At 40.5% G+C, this 16,416-nt stretch overlaps 1 protein-coding gene across 15 annotated transcripts in view; it reads right to left on the reverse strand.

Annotated features, from left to right (window-relative positions):
• LOC5576365 (bone morphogenetic protein 1) overlaps positions 1–16,416 on the reverse strand; it is a 540,800-nt gene that overhangs the window by 461,771 nt on the left and 62,613 nt on the right. For 4 of the 15 annotated variants that reach the window (XM_021837566.1, XM_021837564.1, XM_021837561.1 and 1 more), the window contains exon 1: positions 524–955. The exons of 7 other annotated variants lie outside the window; for them this stretch is intronic. The gene's annotated coding sequence lies outside the window, so the exon portion shown is untranslated. Of the gene's footprint in view, positions 1–456; positions 956–16,416 lie in introns of those variants that run through there. 4 more of the 15 variants (XM_021837565.1, XM_021837559.1, XM_021837560.1 and 1 more) reach the window with 2 other exon arrangements.

Below are 16,416 nucleotides of genomic sequence, written 5' to 3' on the forward strand. Positions count from 1 at the left end.
ATAGCAAAAAGCGAATATGTATATTCATTTAAACTGTACATTTGAATAACAAATAATGGTAATAATACTTCAACTGAGACATAGCCTGTTTCTCACTGGTGTGCAATTAAACTTGACAGTGTAAAACAACCGAGAGAGTCTCGTTCTCATCCAAAAGCCGACGGCTCGGATACACACTCCAGCTCCAACGTAATCATCACAGCTTCAGCCATCGTCTCCGTCGCCGCCATCATCGTCGATTTCGTAGCCAGTCGTAATGCAAAAAGGATCCAACAGAAGGACGGGGTGTTTTCTGGTTTGATCCGTCGTCGTCCCGTTGTAAATGTATGCGGAGGGCGTCACCACATACGTACACTCTGCATTGAATTCCAAATTTTTAAGAAGGATATCATGGATTTCAAGCAGAAAACTTTGTACAAGCTTAGTAAAACTCGTTTTGATTCAACCCAAACTAACATTCCGTTACTTGAACTCATACGTTTGAAAACCCGTTTCACTTCGAATCATATAAAACTCACTGTACCATTTATCACTTCAACAAAAGTTTCAACAGACAACACAGAAATCACTTGATTCTTCAACAAGAAGTATATGTAAACCGCTGTACAAATTGTAGATTCAATCAAAACTGTTCATCAAAAACTGCACTCGCCAGAAAAACAAAGGCCACGACCCGTCGAGAGAAAATGTCCACATCAGACCGAACATTTTCGCAACACTAAATCCGACCCGTCGAAAGGAAGATACTGTTGGTGCCAGCTTCTCGCTGATTGTGATGTTGATGTGTGGCACAGTTTATTCGCCAAGATTGGAGGAGCAGTTGAGAGTGGAGTTGATTTGAGAAAATCAGGCAGGATCCCCTCCCGTCCTGGCGACCGAGCGCGCTCTTTCATGGCCTGCACGCTGAACTTCGGTTATACATTGGAAGTGTAAGTTTTACGGAGTTGTCGAAATTTTATTGTCTTTACTCGACATTTTGAATTTTAGTAGATCTATCATCATCAATAAAATTAAAATTTCATAAGAAGACAATATATTTTCCGAAAACTGTGTAACACATACACATCAAATGTGTAGCCGAAGTTAAGCGTGTGGTTTCACGTGCGACCAATTTTCGGGAGAGCCGCGCGATGTCGCCGAATCGTCTGCTGCCACACTGACGACGGACAGTCAGCACCTTGTGTTATAACTGACTGTTGGCTTGCGGGACCTAATCGAGTATGCTTTGGGAGCGAATCGCTGAATGCTGCTGCTCCAGATGCTCCCCATAAAAACATTCTATGGTTTCAGTTGCTGTGGCAGAGGGTGTTAAACTTATTTAATGATTTGATTGAGAGTGAAGATAGAAAAGACCATCGCCTTGCCGAAGTTTTCTTCTTCTTCTTTTTGGCATTACGTCCTCACTAGGACAGAGCCTGCTTCTCAGCTTAAGTGTTATAATGAGCACTTCCACAGTTATCAACTGAAAGCTTTCTTTCCCAAAATTGCCATTCTCGCATTCGTACATCGTGTGGCAAGTACGATGATTCTCTATGCTCAAGGAAATCAAGGAAACTTCCTTTACGAAAATTTCGTGGACCGACCGGGAATCGAACCCAGACACCTTCAGCATGGTTTTGCTTTGTAGCCGCGGACTCTAACTACTCGGCTAAGGAAGGCCCCTTTGTCGAAGTTCTATGAAACGAAAGTGTTATGAAAGAGGTGCGAGGCACGATCGTCAATACATCCTGCTAGTTTAACTCTAAAGAATTTCCTTAATCTTCCCGAGGACCTAGGGGTGATGAAGGACGGACGAGAGGAAAGGTCAGGACGTAGGGTTTCGATCTACTTCGTCGTATGCGCTATTATTCATCGTATCAAACTTAAAATGATCCACTACGGTGAATATTCAAACTAACCAGCAACATAGATTCATTTTCCAAGTGTAATTTTGGGAAAGTTGTTATAGTTCGTCAACTTGTACACATAACATGCAATAAAAATACTGTATGTCGGTAAATTATTTCAGTTCATTTATCTTTTTCGCACTTCTTCACCGAAATCGCATGGACGAAGACGTACCGATCGAAATCTATCTAGGGATAGACTGAGTCACGCGACATTTCATTCAGTTCCCCTGTATAACTTCCTTCACCGGGCACTTATTTTCATAATGGATAATCTTCGTACTTTTTTACTGAAGATGTAAATCCAATCACACGCCGTAATACTTCTATAATTCACGAAATTTTATAAAATTCTCTCAACGACCGCATATTTTTGATAACGTAAAGGCGCAATCCGTCGTATTGAAACAAAAAAAACTTGTGCTGATGTTGATGTTGAGAAAACGATTCTTTTGATTGTGGTGCTATCGCTGCACTGTGAGCAGCTATCATAATTGTTCGGTCAAAAAGAACTGCTCTTATATATTTGAGATAAATTTAAAACAAAATCTATATATTTCATCATACTGAAGGAATGGAGGGAGATTCCCAATTTTGAATTGTCTTTTCTACGGCCAGAAATTGAATTTTCAGAAATGCACCAAAAGTTGCTCTTAGAAAAACTTTTTGATTTTAGATTGCACCATGTTGAAACTATGCTAAAAACATCTGGTTTTACATTGAAATTTTAAAGAAAAAATTTGAAAAAAATTGAAGATACCTATTTTTTGCAATTTGTGATTTAAGGTTTAATTTCGATTTTTTCATGAAAATAAAAGTATTTTTTTTCAGTGTATTTTTTTAACAAAGCCTATTTGATTGTCTACCATACCTCCTCAGACACTTTTTCTCTATAACAAACGGTTTCCGAGGTACATTTTTTTTAAAATGGTGACGCTAAAAATACTTACGCCCTTATCAGAAGTTACTCTTGATTTTAAATGGTCTCTCCACCAGTGGAAAAAACTTATTCTATTATATCGAAACTATGTGCAAAATTCCATTTGAATCCAAGGTAGTCGAGTTTCATCGTTTACCGATTTGGCGTGGAACCGCTCTTTTCCGTCGCTACGACTTTTTACGAAATCGTAAACTTGAAAATGTTTAGTTCATTATCTGGTATAATTGTTATTTATATCACTGGAATCATGGAAGAATATCCACTTAACTTATTAAACAAACTAACTTTCAAAAATTCTTCAAAATGAGATAGAAATTTTAATAGCAAAACAACATTAAAATTGCTCTAGTGAGAACTCCGTCATTGCGACTTGACGAAGTGAGCTCATGAAATATAGCTTTTTATCTATTTCGTTTATTTGAGGCTCAAATGCGTTTGACGCTTTACGGAGCCGAAATTCATTTTTTGTATTTTTATTACATACAATTAATTGGCTTTTTCAGTTCAACATTAATATGGGATGGAGCCAGGGTACTCGTGGCAACTCGAGGTTAGTGGTCACAATTTTTTAAGGAAGGACATGGTAGGGATTGGGATCAGGGTTCTCAGCAGCTCATCCGGGAGGTATAACGTGGCATCTTGATTTTCGTTTCATAGCGTTGGTAGCGATTTCTTGCCGGTATTCGACTGCCGGATGGCCAGGATCCTCAATCCAACACAAAGGGGACAAAACACAGAAAAAAAAAAACTGGGGAAGAGAACACAAGAGAATTAAACTTTTATGCAACACAAGCGAAGGAAATCGTAAATTGCGACCATGTAAATAAGATCGCGGGTTCCCAACACATCTCTAACTGGAACATAGGGTTGTCTACCTCGGGCCGCAAGGGTATCCAAAAGTTGCGCTCTGGAGGCGTCCATATCCGAGCACTGCCAAACTACGTGATCGATGTCATCATAACCGGAACCACACCTGTTACAAATATTGCTCAGCGCGAGGTTAATCCTGTGTAGATGTGCATCTAGCGAGTAATGGTTGGACATAAGCCTTGACATCACGCGAATGAAATCTCGACTTACGTCCAGGCCTTTCCACCAGGCTCGCAAAGAAACTCTAGGAATTATGGAATGTAACCACCGTCCCAGTTGGCCATTTAGCCAATCGCTTTGCCAACCGTGAAGAGAACTTTGACGTACTAAATGAAAAAATTCATCGTGTGAAATTCGTCTATCATAAATCTCACCTTCCTCAGCGCCCACCTTTGCGAGAGAGTCCGCCTTCTCATTGCCATAAATTAAGCAATGTGACGGGACCCATACAAAGGTAATCTTATATGATCTTTCGACCAGTGCACACATCTGCTCTCTTATTTTTGTAAGAAAGTAAGATGCATGCTTTACAGGTTTCATCGATCGGGGTGCCTCAATAGAACTAAGACTATCCGAGAAGATGAAGAAGTGGTCTGCGGGCATGTTAGAGATCATCCCCAAAGCGAAGTTGATTGCTGCCAGCTCAGCAACATAAACCGTGCAAGGTTCTTGAAGTTTTCGGAAGGCGGAAGAATTCTCATTGAAGACACCGACGCCAGTGGATCCATTTATACGTGACCCGTCAGTGAAATATCTCCTGTAGGAATCGACATTCTGGAACTTTGCGTTGAAGATACGTGGAATAGTTATACATCGAAGTTGATCTGGAATTCCATGAATAGCTTGTTTCATGGACAGATCATATTCAACAGAGGAACTGTCATTGGTGAAGCGTACACGTGGAGGGTTATAACATGGAAGGCTAATGTCAGATGACATGTAGTAGAGATAAACTCTCATGAATTTTGACTGAGTATTCAGTTTGAGCAATTCTTCGAAGTTTTCGATGAAGAGTGTGTTGCTCACTCCACACTTGATAAGTATTCTTAGCGAGAGCTCCCAGAATCGGTTTTGTAGCGGTAAAACCCCTGCCAGAACCTCTAGGCTCGCATTATGTGTCGAGTGCATACACCCTAAGGCGATACGCAAACAACGATATTGAATTCGTTCCAATTTGATCAGGTGGCATTTTGCTGCTGAGAGAAAACAGAAAGAGCCGTACTCTAGAACAGAGAGAATGGTTGTTTTATAGAGTTTTATGAGGTCTTCCGGGTGAGCACCCCACCATGTTCCGGTAATTGTTCGTAAAAAATTGATCCTTTGTTGGCATTTTTCCGTTAAATACCTAATATGGGTTCGCCAAGTGCCTTTTGAATCAAACCAGACCCCAAGGTATTTTGAAGTCAAAGACTGGTCGATGTCTATTCCCAAAAGCTTAAGCTTTAGTTGGGCTGGATTCCGCTTCCTTGAAAATACAACCAGTTGAGTTTTTTGCGGCGCAAACTCGATCCCTAAATGTCTAGCCCAAGTGGATAGATTATCAAGGGAATTTTGCAATGGTCTTTGCAGGATTTCTGCTCGTGGGCCCTTCATAGAGACCACAGCATCATCTGCAAGTTGTCTAAGCGTGCATGGTTCTTCCAAACAGTTGTCAATATCTTTAACATAAAAATTATAAAGCAAGGGACTCAGACATGAGCCTTGGGGAAGGCCCATATAGCTAATTCTGGAAGTTGTCAGCTGACCGAGAGTGAAGCTCATGTGTTTTTCTGACAACAGATTGTACAAGAAATTATTCAATATTCCAGGTAGTCCACTATTGTGCAAGTTTTCTGACAATATTTCTATGGAAACTGAGTCAAAAGCGCCCTTAATATCCAAGAAAACCGAAGCCAATTGCTCCTTGTCAGCAAAGGCTAGTTGAATATCTGATGAAAGCAACGCTAGACAATCATTTGTTCCTTTGCCCTTGCGAAAGCCAAATTGAGTACTTTAAAGCATATTGTTTGATTCGACCCAGTGATCGAGTCGGGATAGGATCATTTTTTCTAACAATTTCCTTAAACATGATAACATAGCAATCGGGCGGTACGAATTATGATCAGACGCTGGTTTCCCAGGCTTTTGAATAGCTATTACTTTGACCTGTCTCCATTCAGGTGGAACAATGTTGTGTTCCATGAATGAGTTGAACAGGTCAAGCAACCGTCTTTTAGCGATATCGGGGAGATTTTTAAGAAGATTGAACTTAATCATATCGCGTCCCGGAGAGGAGTTGTTTGATGAAAGAAGAGCCATAGAAAATTCCAGCATAGTGAATGGTCTGTCCAAAGAATCGTCTCTTGGAGTTTCCCAAAAAGGCGGATGGGCTGGAACTGAGTCTGGAAGACCTTTTTTGCGAAGTTGAATATCCAACGATTGGAGTATTCGTCACTCTCATTTGAGGATGAGCGGTTTCGCATGTTGCGAGCCACTCTCCAAAGCGTCGTCATTGAAGTTTCTCGTGAGAGGCCATCGATAAAACGTCGCCAATAGCTACGCTTCTTCGCTTTAATAAGATTCTTCAGTCTTTTTTCGAGCTTCGAGTACTCAAATAAAGTTCTGAGGTACCATATCTACGAAATGCTTTGAAGGCATTAGATTTTTCTCGATACAACTGAGTGCATTCATCATCCCAACCAGGTGTGGCTGGTCGTCTTTTGAAGGATGCACTTGGAACTCGTTGTTTTTGGGATTCTAATGCACTTTTATAAATCAATTCTGTTAGGAATCGATACTCATCCAACGGTTGGAGTGTGTTGAATGTTTCGATACCAAAAGTTACCGCTGATGCAAATTTTTGCCAATCGATATTCCTAGTGAGGTCGTAAGGAACCTGAATTGACTGTTCTGACCTTTCACAATTATTTCTGATAGAAGTTATTATGGGCAAGTGATCACTACCATGGGGATCATCAATCACCTTCCACATGCAATCGAATGATAGCGAACTTGAACCCAAAGATAGGTCAATGCGGCTTTCTTTGCCGTCGGATGAAATACGTGTCACTTCACCTGTGTTCAAAATGTTCAAGTTGAAATCGTCGCATAAGTCATAGAAAATAGCCGCTCTATAATCGTCATAAGATTCGCCCCATCCAGTACCATGTGAGTTCATATCACCCAGTATTAAAACTGGGGATGAGAGCATGGAGACTGCATTCCAGAGATGACGGCGGTTTATTGATACTCTTGGAGGAATATAAACAGAAGCTACGCAAAGATCTTTACCCTTTACGTTTATTTGGCAAGCAACGATTTCTATGCCTGGATGAGTCGGGATGGGGATTCTGTAGAATGAATGACACTTTTTGATCCCTAAAAGCACACCCCCGTAATTATCATCTCGATCCTGGCGTATAATGTTAAAATCGTAGAAGTTAAGATCATCTTCAGAAGAAAGCCATGTTTCACAGAGTGCAAATATATCACAATCGGAATTGTGAAGCAAAAACTTAAATGTGTGTAATTTAGGTTTTAGACTATGACAGTTCCACTGTAACACAGTGATCATATCTTGTACCTCACTCGATGAATTATCCATCGAAAGATATGATCGAAGCAAGGAGGGGCCACGAGATAGTCAATTCCCTGACATACTCTTCTATTGCGGGGAGAAAAAGGTCGAGTATGCCTCTGAATGAGTCTGAAACTCCGAGGGCATCACATATGCGATCCACAAGGGCCGTAAAAGTTATCAGTCCTCGCTTGGCCCGGGGGGTTTTCGAGGAAGAGCGAGGAACTTCAGTAGCTTTTTTCTTGCTATCTTGTCTAGAGCTTGTTTTCGAAGTATATTTAATCGGTGGAGGCGGGGGCGGAAGATCTTTGCTGCAACACGGAACGGAAGCATCAAAGACCTGTTTCTTCGACAATTTCAAATTTGCCCCACCTCCTTTAGAATTCGGCAAACTTTTGAGGGAAGATTTCATTACCTTACGGCGCAGTCCCGGAGAAGATGGAGACTTTCGTTTTCCGGGTGCGTGTACCTCCGAAGAATATCCCCCATCGGTTTCGTCGTCGTTCGCTTCGTCGGAAGACAACTCTTGAAAAGAGTTACCAACTGGGATGGCTGATGAAGACTCTTTTGCAGGCGGATTTAAAGCTTTCACCATTTCCGCATACGTCTAATTGGAGCGCTTCACAATGGAGCAACTCTCATTTCGAATGCGCCTTTTGTATGCCGGGCACTTCTGCAAATCATGAAGATCCTCACGACAGTAGCTGCATTTTTCAGCTTCCTGTGTGCAATCATCTTCCAAGTGAGCTTGGTTGCATTTGCCACAACGGGGCTTGTTGTCGCAAAAGCTAGCACTATGACCAAGCTGTTTGCAGTTGGTACAATTGAATACCTTCGGCACGTAAAGGCGCACTGGGTAAAAAACACTATCAATGCAAACATATTTCGGGAGAACGGAACCAGGAAAAGTTACACGAAACGAGGCTGACGGCGAGAACACTTTCTTATTTCCTTCCATGGAAACTGATTGTAATTGCTTACAATCCAGTATAGCCACATCAGGAATGGACCGGTTCTCAAAAACGCCTTTGCCAGTCTTAATGTCATCACATGTCAGACTCGCGTCGATAATTTTCCCTTCCACCTCAACCTCTCTGGCCAAAATATACACAAAATATTCCACAGTAAAAGCCTCATGCTGAGCAATCTCATTAGCTGCTTTGTAACTAGGTGCAGTTACACGCAGCTTGGATTGCTTCACTTGGTGAATAACGGTCCCAGGATATTTACGCGTCAGCTCTCTAGAGATCGAGAGCACATTCAAAATCTTATTTTTGCGCTGGAAATAGACAACCCAAGGCCCAGCCGAAGACGGTTGATAAAACCGCGTTCGAGCAACGAGATCTTTAGGAGGCGTATCGCCTCCATCCGATTCGTCCATGCGGGTTAAAAATCAACCGCAACCAAAAAAAAAAAAAATAATAATAATAAAAAAAAACAAAAAAAAAACTTATCAGTGGACTATTTTGTACACACTTCCCCTAAATGGGCAAAGCAAAATTACAAAGAAAAAAAAAAGAAAAAAAAACTTAACCACTCAGTGGGCTATTTTGTACCCAACTCCCCTATACGGGCAAAATTGCACTGGGAGAGAGACAGAGGAGAAGCAACAAACAACCTTGAACTCAACACTGTATGTTCGGAAATGCGAAAGCAATTCAATAGATACAAATACAAATTGTATACTTATCCGTTCTACAGCAGGAGAACGTCCACGCGCCGTAGGTAGCAAACCGACCGGGTCGTTCTTCTGCCTTGTTGTTGTTCACGGCGCGGGAGAAAAAATCAATCACCGATGAGTTGATGATGGGCGATGATTTTTTTTTCGGTGGAACGACACTAGTTTCACTAGTTCGCTTCCTTCGCGAAGCGCGATCGCCTAAGCACTCACTTTACAAAACTGAGACTTGTTTTTCTCACTAAATAAACCAAAAACCCACGCGGGCGGTGGGGAAAAAGGCCCAACTAAACTTTGCAAAAAGTGCCGTGCGATGAGACCGGGATCCTGTCAACCGACTCGTGCAAGCGCTAAGCAAGGAATGAAATATAGCTTTGTCTAGTGACAGTGAGTAGACTCGTTTTGTCGATTGTGCTACTTTTCTCCGAATGTCGTTTCCCCGATTGTCGGTTCCCCAGACGCCAGTTCCCCGAATGACCCGTTTCCTGAAAAGTGAAACAGTTCAAATAGGCGCAATAATAGTTTTCAGCGGCAGGATGATGAATTAGAAAGAACGATAAGCAATCAAAAGAAGGAGATATTTGGGCTATACACATGTTCCCAAAAATCGTAAGAACCACTAATCAAATAAAAAAGGGTGTATATTAGGTGACCAGTACGTACGAAATGTATAAAGATATGACAATAATGAATCCCAAACACTTTTCGGGGAAGTGGGTTATTCGTGGAAACGGAATATTCGGGGAACTGACATTTGGGGAACTGGCGTTCGGGGAAACGACATTCGGGAAAACGACATTCGGATTCGGGGAACCGACAGTCGGAGAAAAGTAGCACAACCGTTTCGTCAGTGCCGCAAGTCGGTCATGAAATTTAACAGCCCTGTCCTCAAATCACGGCTGCTTTGAGCAATATCTGTATCGATTCGACCATTTTGACTTGAGTGTATGCAGCTGCTCTTGGTGAATACGTAGAAGGTGATGTACACGGAATGACAAGCGATCTTGATCTTTAGAATATGATGATCAACATGGTAATGCAAATAATGTCTGGCTTACAGCGCAATTTGCGATCAGAGCAGCGAAATGAGACGCAGAGAACAGCGCTCGAGGTCGGGTCGTCAGGGCGCTGATAAACCGGAAGCCAACCGCCCACCGGAATGGTCAGACCGACCTCGGCACTCTACAAGTCAGTCTGTTGATGAGAGAAGACCATCGGGCGCGATTGGAGTTGGCTAGATCCTCCATTGCGGACTAGCTGAGTAGATCGCGAAACAGCACCGGGTAACGGTCGTCGGGCGCCTGTGAACTGGAAAGTTCCCGCCACCAGAATCCCAGGATTGACCTCGGCATCTGCCCGGATAGCATCGGTTCGGAAGATCTTCCGCCGCCGGGGAAATCTTCGTCGGAGTAGGATAGATCCACCGTCGGGGACTACTGTGAGTAGTACGAGCGTATCACCGGCTTGAGCCGTCGGAGCGCCAGTGAACCGGAAGCCATCCTCCAACCGGAATCGCTGGGCTGAGTTCAACACTCTACAGGCCAACAACGGAGTATGAAGAACGCGTAACGTTACCGATTTCGAGAGATATTCCTCCGTCGGGGAACTTTCCATCAGAGTAGGCTAGCTTCACCGTCGGGAACGGCATCCAACCGGTCCGCCCGTAGAGCATGACGAGCAGAGTAATGGAATCAAGCGCACCAACACACACACACACCCAAGCAGCTCACGTTGTAAGGTGATTACAAAACGAAGCCAAACATTGAGTTTTCAAGTGCACAAGACTGGAGAATCTGACAACAGTTTGCGTTGAAAATCAATTAAATTACTTGCTAGCTGGTGGTGACCAATGGGATAAATTTTTAACTCAAGTCTTGTGCTCTTGAAAATCTGAGGTGTGGCTTCGTTCTATAATCACCTTAAGTAGTTAACCGAACTTGAGTACAGATAAGGTTCGTTTAGGTTGATTAAATGGAATAATATTGACCATAAAGTAGGGAAAAAGTTCGACTCAAACTTGTCACGAACTTTCCAGCTGTTAACATATGTATGAGTTACTTTTTCGAGAATCAAGTACCATTAGTTTCCCATATGTTCTCTTATTCAGCGATAAAGTTTGATTGGAACTCAAAATCTACTAGAAGTGAACTTTTGAGTTCATCGTTTAAGTAATAACCGAACTTTTGTTTGCTTGGGACAGTACCATCTATCGAAAAAAGTCTCTCATGGCCCAGGCGTGTGACTGGCCCAAAATGTGAGTTACGAAGAGACAAATTGCAGCAAGATCAAATAGAGTAAACAGTTACGAAATGTCGTGGTGTTCTTACGTTAGCATAAATCACACAAATCAATAGTTACCAAAGAGCTATCTCGATTATTTTTCAAGTTATGGACGATTTTCGTTTAAAAACACATTACTTTCAAAAGTATGCTAATCTTTCCAAACTAATGGCGACAAACGATTGAGAACCCGTTTGCACCTTTCAGAGATATCGGCATTTCAAAACAGTCATTTTTTTTTTTGAAGAAAACCTACGATAACTCTGTAACCATAAGAGATAGAATAGTAGCTTTTCGGGCAAAAAGTTGCGAAATCAAAAAAAGCTCGGATCGAAGTTTTTGCGAAAAATTATCGTATAAAAAGTTAACAAGAAAAACTGATTTTTTAATACCACCCTAACCCATTTGTTTCAAAAAAAAATCATAAATCGCGAACCATAAGAGATAGAAATTTGGTCACTGAAAAATATGTCTGGAAAATATGAAGAAACTTTTCCGAAGACACCACACATCTCCATACATGATATAATTTGATAGAACATCATATGTTTAAAAGAAAGAAAAAAATCTGTTTAAATTACAATAACTTTGATGTAAAAAACTAATCATTGAAGCAAGTTAAGAACAGCCAGTTTTTATTTATTGTTAGAAGACGAAACCTCTAAAAAAAGCGTGAGTAGGCATAACTTCAACAATATCTTTGAACCTTGAGCTCTCAAGAATAGTAAATGAAAGAAACATTACTAACACTTCAGTCGTCACGCTGTTGTATTTTGTACAACACCGCTGGAAAAACCTCACATTTCGTTCACAACAGCTGCGCAGTGGTTCTGACGGTGGCAAACCACGCGACGACTGAAAGGCTAATGGATGTACAAGTAACATTTTTACAAAAAAGCGCAATGACAAAAAATCTTCAAAGTGCAGAAGTAAAATCACTGGGTCGATGACAGGCATAATGACAATCACAATATGAGAAACGAGAACCTTTCCAATTTTAACAGAAAAACGTAGAATCTCCGACGAAAATATCAAGCTGAGCAACAACAGGCTCATGCTTGCTCTTCAGCGGTTCACTTAACTTCATTGAAAAGAATATCACTACTGGAATATTGGAGCACCACCTTTATTCAAATACAGGTCTTCATAAACATAAATTATAATTTTTCAACCAAAATGCTAAAACAAATATTAACAAATCATTGAAACGAGTGCTCTCATTAGGTTTTGAACATTTGTAACATTCACATCACCACTAGTCGGGTCACATATTGTTGGGGCAGGTTCGCGATTTCCGTTGGAATTGGAACGTTGGAGAAAAACGGCCAATTGCTGTCAAGTAGCCAATATGCTCAGCGGGAGACGGCAATACCGGCGAAAGCACTAGCACTAGCACAAAGCTCACGGAGGTGTCGCTAACAGCCACTTCTTTCTCTTCACTTATCAAATTTCCAACACTTTGAACTAAATTTTATTGGGCAAATAACTTTGAAACTACAACTCTTCTGGACTTCTTACTTCTTCTAAAGCTTGATTTGGAATAATTTTATTTCTGCGATTTAACTTTAAGAAACTTAGCTAGCTACTACAATGATAAAATCAAATTCTATGCTACTCATTTCTAGCACTACTACTATCGTCTAGCACTCAATTGCAGTACTAGAGCAGGTGGGTTTGGCGCGAATCTATAAAACTGGTTGGGAACTATTTGAGTACAAACACATATTCTTTCATGACGATCCAGTGCCTCATACCAATGTAGACCGTGATACAATCACGCTATAGAGTAATCATCTATCTTCTTAAAGCCGAAAGCGCAGAAGATGGAGGGTGAGGCCTGATATCTATCACGATACACCAAGAGTATAACCATAATATGGTCTTGGAAACCCTTGACAAAACCATTGTTTCATAATCTATCTCATTGCAGATTACAGATACAAACTAAGGTTATATCTCCAAACTGAAGCCCAAATTAAGTCAGTCGTTGGTTAATTGTTAAGTAGGCAAGTCTAGCTAGCCAAGTTATTATATCAGAAGCCTGACAGGTAAGAACGGTTTAAGTTGAGTGCATGTGATGTGAGTGTATGGGAAAGAAATGGTGCTCGGTAAAATAAGTTATTTGATTTGGTGAATATGAAGTTCTTCCTTCCTATAGCTAAATCCACCTAGGCAGGCACATGAAGGCAGTGTCCATCTATTACGTAACGCTGAGATTTGAAATTATTTGAAACGATAAAAATTCTGCGGCATGAGATATTTATCTGGGTTATGAATAGTTGTCGGTACCCCAAGGAATTTTGGAATATCTCCACAATCAGAAGCCTATGATTGAAATCGATACAGATTCTCAAAAAGGAGAGTTTTTTTTTAAACAAAATGCAGAAATATCAAAGAATAGAAAAAGTTATCCAATATTGTTTGTGGGTTAAAAATTATGCTTCCGGTAGAGGAGTTGAGTTCAGGAAAACATATGCCTTTTCAAAGATGATTGAGAGTTCAATTGAATTGGCTAGATTAAAATGTGTATGTTTATTCCTTTATAATTTGATGTTAATGGTCCGCGTTTGATGATTCGAGAACCACATCACGAAACGACAATGCATGAGGGTCTACAATACCGAACGTTGAAAATGAGAAAGAGAGAGCTTTCTGCTCTGAGACGATTTGTGATGCGGGTGGTAAAGTTTCGAATGGGGTTTGGAAACGTGTTTTGCCTACTTCTAGCGAAGCTCGTTTTTTGTGTCTGACTAGAGCACGAAAGGAAGTTGATTTTTTTGTCTATTCTTCTCGTAAATGTAGTAGATACTAGGCCTGCTTGACAGCGAAGACGTTGATGATGCTGGTGATATTTGCCTTCAAATGGGAAATGTGCTCACACGTGCCTCATTGATGGAGATGTTTCAAATGAGAACCTAGCGTAGATCATGACAGACGAAAAATTACTCCATGTGTGATTGGCATTCTAACTATCAGCGAACGCTTGTTGTAATTAAAAGTGAAGGCGGCTGTAATAAAAATTTAGTATCATTATCATTATTTAGAAACAACCTTATTTCAAAATTCGAAGTATTATCTGTTACTGTTTATCATAAAGAAACATTTAAACACGTATTTGAAAATATAAACAACAGTTTCAATTAAAAAATGAAATTAAATTTTGAAAATTAGTTTCAGTTGCAGTTCTACCACTTCCAGACCAAAAAATTCGCAATCATCTTACCAAACATATCAGCCGAAAGTGGCTGCGGAATAATAGCACTATACCTACACCATTGCACTTAGCAAAGTGTTTCAGTAAGCAAATTGGCCACTTTTTGTTTACTTGCTCCTTGCTTGAGGAAGGTACCCAGCAGTAACCTAAATCCATATCAATACATTCACGCCTCTGACAGTGCTCAGAGAAAAGCACCCCCTCACCACCAGTGCTGGAGAAAGTCTCCTGTATTGGCATGGTTGTAGGAGAATATTGTACGACATAGGGAATAGTAACAACAAGCGATAAATTGTAGCGGCACAAATACACACTTACTATGGCACGTGGCGCTCGCAAAAGGGATGATAAGAACGAAGACAGTGAGGTGCGGCCAAAGGGTGGAACTGGGGATAACAGTAATTTCGAGATTTGAAATCCAAGAAGAAGCAGACTCCATCAAGAGCTGTTCTACATGGGTTCTTCCTTAGTCTAGTGGTATAGTCTGCGGCTAAAAGCCCAATCCATGCATATCTTGCATTTTGTTAACAACATATTACATTTCATTTGTCGTAGCAGTTGCATAAGTCCTAGATACTTAACTTCATCTGACTAATTTGTCGGAACCCCTCTCATCGTAACAACATATCTATTTGAAGGTTTCAAATAAAGTGCTTTTGGTTTATGTGGGAATATCATTAGTTATGTTTTGGGAACAATAGGATTAATCTTACAATTTTGCAAGTATGAAGAATATATATTCAAACTTTTTGCAATCTACTTCAGATAATACGCAGGCTTCGTCCTTTGACGAAGAGGCCTGTGTCGTCCGCAAACAAAGATTTTTGACATCCCTGAGGTAATCCAGGCAAGTCAGATGTGAATATATTGTATAATATTGGTCCAGAAATGCTGCCTTGCGGAATACCAGCTCTTGGAGTTCTTCGAAATTGGTTAAGTGAAAATGGGAACCTCAGTAAATAACTTAGAAAGCGGCCCTAGAACACTAAGCTCAGGAGCAGTTCTGTGTTTCAATAGGAACGTAATATCAATGAGACGATAAAGGTTGTCTCATTTTTATTGGTATCCATTAAAATTTGATGTAGAGTGGATGCTATAATACAAAGTACTTAGTAGAGGTAACAAATGAGGAAAAAGCAAATGCTATCAAACGTATGACATAATGTGATTGTCGATTTACCTAGTTTCAGCCGTTCAACCATAGCCCCTTCATATTGCGAAACATTCGAAACGAGCAGCAGAAGTGCTGCAGAGCATAATTGAAAGACAATCCTTTCAATCATATGCAGATAGGGTAACTGCTTTATAAGTACATCTCAATGAACATGTATCAATTTTCAAAGTCAAAGCGAGTCTTTTTCGATTATTTTTTTAATAAATGATCAAGTAAAATGAAAATAATTGGGACTTTCAATTTACGTGTCGCAAAAGAATAAACATGAGAGTTTTGGATGAACAATGAGACAGTTTCCCTACGGGAAAGCGGGATTCGTTGATTGCTTTGCCATAGTAAGTGGAAGTAAATATGACCTACATTTTTTGATCCGACTTAAGTCCACCATTTAATGGAACGGATTCAACCGGCAGTAGTTATCGCCATGAAATTCAATTATATTCTCATTTCACTGTCAAAGGGGCACACTCCACAGAGAGTGAAATGGAAACATTTTATCAGTACATAAAATTCATCGAAAAGTACGTTAAAATCAGCAATACAATTTTGGTAGGATGCTAGTATTGAAAATGTTTCCTACGAAATGAATCAACACCTATTTATAGTAGCTTTCTTCAAGCAGCTTCATTGCTGTAATAGAAGCATATATTTTAAACGATATTTTAAAAGATTACACTTCCCACAGAATTTCTAATTCATATAGAGATTTAGCCGCTTATACAGACCTACAGTGACAGGCAAAAAAGGTAATTTTATCGTTTTCCATACAAAATGACCAAGTTTGGTGACTTGGGTCTTGGCTCCTAGAGCTCCAATTG

Source organism: Aedes aegypti, chromosome 1, assembly GCF_002204515.2.
Source record: "Aedes aegypti strain LVP_AGWG chromosome 1, AaegL5.0 Primary Assembly, whole genome shotgun sequence".
In the NCBI taxonomy this organism is placed as follows: domain Eukaryota; kingdom Metazoa; phylum Arthropoda; class Insecta; order Diptera; family Culicidae; genus Aedes; species Aedes aegypti.